Below are 7540 nucleotides of genomic sequence, written 5' to 3' on the forward strand. Positions count from 1 at the left end.
AGCGGCTCTAAGTAGCTCCTCCCTCCTGGTTCATCCTTTCCCCACAGAGCTGTTATCACTGTGCAAAATGTGTCAGGAGGGATGATTCTCTCTCCCACCCTGAAGATGCATTATCTCATTTTCAAAATAGGCTGAGACAATGTAAGCACAACAACACTTATATTTATTTCTGTCAAGTAAAAAGATTACTAGAGAAACAATCAAATTCTAAAATTTCAGGCATCTTTTTTGCTGCATGTATGTCCACCTCCTCTACACGGGGGAGATTCCTGATGGCCCAGTGACAGTCTTTGGTTCCTTTGCAGGTGAAGGGCCAAAACGCTATAATTTATAGAGGTCCCTATTGTGTAAAAATACCAGGGAAGGTGCCCTGGCGCCTCTGTTGAGATTCCCTGAGGTGGCTTCCTGAGCCGGTGCCAGGTGGGGCCGGAGGGCAGTCACAGTGGCCAGAGCAGCCTCCGGTGCTTGGCCCTGCATGAAAATGATCAGAGATTGTTACAGACAGTTGCTGTTCTCAAGGTGCTGCGTGCCCAAGCAGTTCATGTTTGGGCAGGTTTGAAAGTTTGGGCATACTTCAGAGAGAAACACTTAAAAATCCCATGGGATGCGTGGGAAAACGCCAGAGGAAGGCTGGTATAGGGCTTCCATGACCACAGAGAGTTATTCAGGTACCTCAGATTGTATGGGACCAATTAACCAATAGCCTTGGGAACTTGGAAAGAGAATTTTAAAATCATAAAAGACATACAAGGAGACTTAAACTAGTTTGTTATAAAGTAGGTTTACCTGCTAGACCAAAAAGTCCTTTAGATCCTAGGAAGGATGGGGAGTCCCTCTCATACTCTACATTGCCTTTGAGTGATGGTCCAGAAGGTTCAAACAGTCATCCTCAGATGATAAGAGGACCCCTGTGTTTAACCAATTGTGGACTGATGAAGACCAGAAGAAGCTTGGATGGCTACTCCTGAAATACCCTCCTGAAGAAGTCGAGTCTTGACGCTAGTAGGAGAGATCAGATGAACTGGGTAACAGGGCAGCAAGACAGGTTGCCAGCTGAGTGCAGAAGGATTTCACAAAGCTAACTAAAGCTGGCCTTCCAGTCCCAGGCAGAACACCGAAGTACATACATCCTCCAAAGAGTCCCCCACAAGCCGAAGACAGCACGCCTTGAAAAGCACCTCTTTAAGCCTTCCACCTCATGACGTCCCACGAGCCACCAGTGTATGTGGGAGAAGACGAGGACTGAGCCCATCTCCACAGCCACATGAACACTGCTACCGAGGAGGCGTCAGATGAAGGCAACATTCCTACTATATATAGGAAGTGGGCAGTTCCGGGTGGCTCAGCAGTAAAGAATCCACCTGCCAGTGCAGGAAACGTGGGTTCGATCTGTGGGTCAAGAAGATCCCCTGGAGGAGGAAACAGACCCACTCCAGTATTCTTCCCTGGGAAATCCCATGAACAGAGAAGCCTGGCAGGCTACAGTCCCTGGGATCACAAAGAGTCAGACATGACTTAGCCACTAAACAACGACAACATGGGGATTTCCCTGAATATAAGGAATAAAACAACACAGAAAAACGTCAGCAAATGCAAGCTGAAAGTGGATTTGTGCAACATGGGGGTTTCAAGTGTGATAACTGGGACAGAACCTATCCAGGGTGTTCGTGGCCCTGCCAGGATTGTCCTCCAGAAATGGCTTTGGATTTCTGTGATTCTTGCTCAGACTGCCTTCATGAAACAGATACTTACATGGAAGATCACCAACTAGAATCTGTTTACAGGCCAGAGACATTCTTAGAGACTACAGGGTGTCCCAGGGCACTAGTTATAATGACCTTGACCCAAAGTACTTTCTAGCAAACAGATAACATGGAAGAGAACATCATATAACAGTCCTCTTCAACACATAGCAATAGTACCACTGTGCCATTCACATAACTGTGAATTATGTGCACAGTTTGGAAAGATTCTCTGAAATGACACCGCACAACAGCTTTCTGAGTGTTCTTGTCGAGTCCAGCTCTGCGCTGCTGAGGCTTTAGAGCACTGCTCAGCGGCTGAACATTCCCAACAAGCAAAGGGTTTCCCTGGTGAAATTCTCACCGCCACTTTAAAGCCTATTAGGTGGTAATCCTAAATGGCTGAGATCTAAAGAAGAGCATATATTAAAAAGAGAGTAAATTCCAAAGGTTTCAGAGAACTTGGTCATAAATATGCTAATGAGAAGAAAAAGTACATTAAAACAGCTTAGTAGCTTTCAGTTTTGTGAAAATAGTTTTCAGCACAGAAGCTGACTTTTTAGACAAAATTTTAATCAATGATGGTGTTTGCCTCTAGGATATATACACGGCAAAAGAACTCACTGGCCCAGTGGTGGCCACCAACGGCCTTTAATGAATTGGAACAACTTAACCGTATTGATGTCCGATTTCTTTTAACCACAATGTACTGTCCTTATTACCAACAGCAAAGCACTACAGGAGGAAACTGCAGCATTGCCTCCTTCACCAGCTCATGGTGTGTGAATGTGATAAAATTGTCACTCGGACGTATTTTTTAAATGTAATGGTATATAAGATGGTCATGTGGTGTGCACAAACCATGATGAAAAGTGCCAGTGGTAATACAGTGCAGTCTCTAACTCACAACATTAATTCTTTAAAATACACAGCCTTCTGCTCCTATATTTGGGGTTGTCAGTGCAGCTCACTGAATAAAACTAGCTAATAAAAAATCACATATGGTAATAATTTCCCTCTTCTGTAGTCTGTACAAGACCCATAAAAGATTGTATTTTTATTACTATTTAAATAAGTGATTGAATTTAGTCTGTGCAGTGAGCAAGAGCTCACGTGCACTCTTCTATACTGCTGGATTTTGTTGTGCATCATTTAAAACATTTTGTTTCTTCTTATCCGTGTATACAGTGTGTTCTTAAATAATTTTCATTTGTCAGGAGAACGGTGAGAAATAAACCATGTGGATACTAAACCACATGTCTGTTTATATTATTTTAAAAATGACAGTGAATTAGACCCTTTGTTTCAAGACAGGAAACAAGAGCCTGTTCTGCCTCAGGTGCTTCTAAAGCATATTTGAAATCAATATAGATGGTTAGAACGTGGGAAGTGTTCTTCAATCCAGTTTTCATGGGTCTTTTAAAATCTGTGTAATGTCAGCACCCGCTTTGCTCCATCCCCACCCCAACCCTTGTCTTCAGAGCAGAGATGGCAGAGGTGGGGGATAAGAAACACACACACAAGCTTGGAGTCAGCATGACCTTAGCTTGAACCCTGGCTTTGCCACGCATTAGCTGTTTGATCCTGAAAATTTTGCTTTACCATTTTGAGCCTCAGTTTCCTCATATGTAAAACGGGGATATTAATTCTTACTTCGTAAGCTTGTTGAGAAGCTTCAGGGTCACGACACGGGTTAAGACATGGGGACAAGGCCTGACCTGAATGAAGGCCAGTCCTCATCCCCCAAGCCCCCCTTTATATGCCTGTCATTTCACATGTCTAAATTCAAATCCTTGTCTCACATCTGCAAAATGCTCTTTGGATTTTCTTTCAGTTTTCCAGCAGTTTTCTTCAAGAACCTAAGCCACCGTTGGGAGGGTCATTAACTTCCCAAGGCTTTGAGGTGAATGACTGTGCAGGCAGCTGGCTGTGTCTGAGAGGAGTTGTGGACGCCTAGTTTATCACCAGGAAGGACCAAAATGTAAAGGGAACAATGGGGCAGTCTGACCTTCTGAGACTTGGAACTTTTCTCCATTCACAAACATTCAATAAGTCATGTCTGAGTATTTACTGCCTTCCAGGCATTGTTCTAGAGGCTGGAGAAATGGCAGTAAACAAGGCCTACTCGGGTCTGCTCTCCTGGATCTCATGAACTGGTGAGCACAGGCCCTTGTAGTCAATTTGGACTATAAGAAGTTCCGTAGACTTGGGGGCCCACACAGCAAATATTTATTTCTCATAGCTCTGGAGGCTGGGAAATCTGAGGTCATGGTGCCAGCATGGTTGGGTTCTGGAGAGGGCCCTCCTTCTGGTTTACAGACAGCTGCCTTTTTGCTGTGTCCTCAGATAGCAGGGAGAAAGAGAAATGAGCTCGCTCCTGTTTCTTCTAACAAAGGCACTAATCCCATTCATGAGAGCTCCACCCTCACGACCAAATTACCTCCCAAACAGCCCATCTCCAAATACCATCACATGGTATGACAGTTCAGTTCAGTTCAGTTGCTCAGTCATGTCTGACTCTTTGCGACCCCATGAATCGCAGCACGCCAGGCCTCCCTGTCCATCACTAACTCCCGGAGTTCACTTAGACTCATGTCCATCGACTCAGTGATGCCATCCAGCCATCTCATCCTCTGTCATCCCCTTCTCCTCCTGCCCCCAATCCCTCCCAGCATCAGAGTCTTTTCCAATGAGTCAACTCTTCGCATGAGGTGGCCAAAGTACTGGAGTTTCAGCTTTAGCATCAGTCCTTCCAAAGAAATCCCAGGGCTGATCTCCTTCAGAATGGACTGGTTGGATCTCCTTGCAGTCCAAGGGACTCTCAAGAGTCTTCTTCAACACCACAGTTCAAAAGCATCAATTCTTCAGTGCTCAGCTTTCTTCACAGTCCAACTCTCACATCCATACATAGGCCTTCACAATATGAATTGAGAGGACACAAACATTTAATCCATAGAAGACACTTAATGATCAAACCCACAGACCAGATAACACTAGAAGTGCAATGATGATGAAACAAGAAAAAAGAACCAAGAATGACTGGGGGAGGCGTCCTTTAGATAAAAGATCAGAGGGATGCAAGGATTCTTCAATATCCTCAAATCAATCAATGTAATACACCACATTAACAAATTGAAAAATAAAAACCATATGATTATCTCAAGAGATGCAGAGAAAGCCTTTGACAAAATTCAACATCCATTTATGATAAAAACTCTCCAGAAAGCAGGAATAGAAGGAACATACCTCAACATAATCAAAGCTATATATGACAAACCCACAGCAAACATTATCCTCAATGGTGAAAAATTGAAAGCATTTCCTCTAAAGTCAGGAACAAGACAAGGGTGCCCACTTTCACCATTACTATTCAATATAGTTTTGGAAGTTTTGGCCACAGCAATCAGAGCAGAAAAAGAAATAAAAGGAATCCAAATTGGAAAAGAAGAAGTAAAGCTCTCACTATTTGCAGATGACATGATCCTCTACATAGAAAACCCTACAGACTCCACCAGAAAATTACTAGAACTCATCAATGACTATAGTAAAGTTGTAGGATATAAAATCAACACACAGAAATCCCTTGCATTCCTATACACTAATAATGAGAAAACAGAAAGAGAAATTAAGGAAACAATTCCATTCACCATTGCAACGGAAAGAATAAAATACTTAGGAATTTATCTACCTAAAGAAACTAAAGACCTATATATAGAAAACTATAAAACACTGGTGAAAGAAATCAAAGAGGACACTAACAGATGGAGAAATATACCATGTTCATGGATTAGAAGAATCAATATAGTGAAAATGAGTATACTACCCAAAGCAATTTATAGATTCAATGCAATCCCTATCAAGTTACCAACAGTATTCTTCACAGAGCTAGAACAAATAATTTCACAATTTGTATGGAAATACAAAAAACCTTGAATAGCCAAAGAGATCTTGAGAAAGAAGAATGGAACTGGAGGAATCAACCTACCTGACTTCAGGCTCTACTACAAAGCTACAGTTATCAAGACAGTATGGTACTGGCACAAAGACAGAAATATAGATCAATGGAGAAAAATAGAAAGCCCAGAGATAAATCCACGCACATATGGACACCTTATCTTTGACAAAGGAGGCAAGAATATACAATGGATTAAAGACAATCTCTTTAACAAGTGGTGCTGGGAAATCTGGTCAACCACTTGTAAAAGAATGAAACTAGAACACTTTCTAACACCATACACAAAAATAAACTCAAAATGGATTAAAGATCTAAACGTAAGACCAGAAACTGTAAAACTCCTAGAGGAGAACATAGGCAAAACACTCTCTGACATACATCACAGCAGGATCCTCTGTGACCCACCTCCCAGAATATTGGAAATAAAAGCAAAAATAAACAAATGGGACCTAATTAACCTTAAAAGCTTCTGCACATCAAAGGAAACTATTAGCAAGGTGAAAAGACAGCCTTCAGAATGGGAGAAGATAGTAGCAAATGAAGCAACTGACAAACATCTAATCTCGAGAATATACAAGCAACTCCTACAGCTCAACTCCAGAAAAATAAATGACCCAATCAAAAAATGGGCCAAAGAACTAAATAGACATTTCTCCAAAGAAGACCTACAGATGGCTAACAAACACATGAAAAGATGCTCAACATCACTCATTATCAGAGAAATGCAAATCAAAACCACTATGAGGTACTATTTCACACCAGTCAGAATGGTTGCAATCCAAAAGTCTACAAGTAATAAATGCTGGAGAGGGTGTGGAGAAAAGGGAACCCTCTTCCACTGTTGGTGGGAATGCAAACTAGTACAGCCACTATGGAGAACAGTGTGGAGGTTCCTTAAAAAACTGGAAACAGACCTGCCTTATGATCCAGCAATCCCACTGCTGGGCATACACACTGAGGAAACCAGAAGGGAAAGAGACACGTGTACCCCAATGTTCATCGCAGCACTGTTTATAATGGCCAGGACATGGAAGCAACCTAGATGTCCATCAGCAGATGAATGGATAAGAAAGCAGTGGTACATATACACAATGGAGTATTACTCCGCCATTAAAAAGAATACATTTGAATCAGTTCTAATGAGGTGGATGAAACTGGAGCCTATTATACAGAGTGAAGTAAGCCAGAAAGAAAAACACCAATACAGTATACTAATGCATATATATGGCATTTAGAAGGATAGTAACAATAACCCTGTGTACGAGACAGCAAAAGAGACACTGATGTATAGAACAGTCTTATCGACTCTGTGGGAGAGGGAGAGGGTGGGAAGATTTGGGAGAATGGCATTGAAACATGTAAAATATCATGTATGAAATGAGTTGCTAGTCCAGGTTCGATGCATGATACTGGATGCTTGGGGCTGGTGCACTGGGACGACCCAGAGGGATGGTATGGGGAGGGATGAGGGAGGAGGGTTCAGGATGGGGAACACATGTATACCTGTGGCGGATTCATTTTGATGTTTGGCAAAACTAATACAATTATGTAAAGTTTAAAAATAAAATAAAATTTACAAAAAAAAAAAAAAAAAGATCAGAGGAGCCATCCTGAGGACAGGTGAACAGAGACAAGAAAGATGAGAAGAAGCCAACTCCATGAGGATCTGGGGCAGAGGGAGAGCAATGTGGCAGCCTTGATTGCACACCTGAACCCCAGAAAGGGGCCAGTGGGATGGAGCTTGGGAGAACACAGTATGAGTTCAGGTTGGGGAGGTAGGTGGGATGCAAAAACCTGTGTTTTGCAGGCCAGGACAAGGAACTTGGGCTTTAGAATACATCTC

General features: G+C 42.4%; 1 pseudogene; it reads left to right on the forward strand.

The window, feature by feature from the left end:
* Positions 1-235: 235 nt before the first annotated feature.
* LOC102407721 lies at positions 236-1871 on the forward strand (annotated as a pseudogene).
* The last annotated feature ends 5669 nt before the right edge of the window (positions 1872-7540 follow it).

This window comes from Bubalus bubalis, chromosome 11, assembly GCF_019923935.1.
Source record: "Bubalus bubalis isolate 160015118507 breed Murrah chromosome 11, NDDB_SH_1, whole genome shotgun sequence".
Taxonomy (NCBI): Eukaryota; Metazoa; Chordata; class Mammalia; order Artiodactyla; family Bovidae; genus Bubalus; species Bubalus bubalis.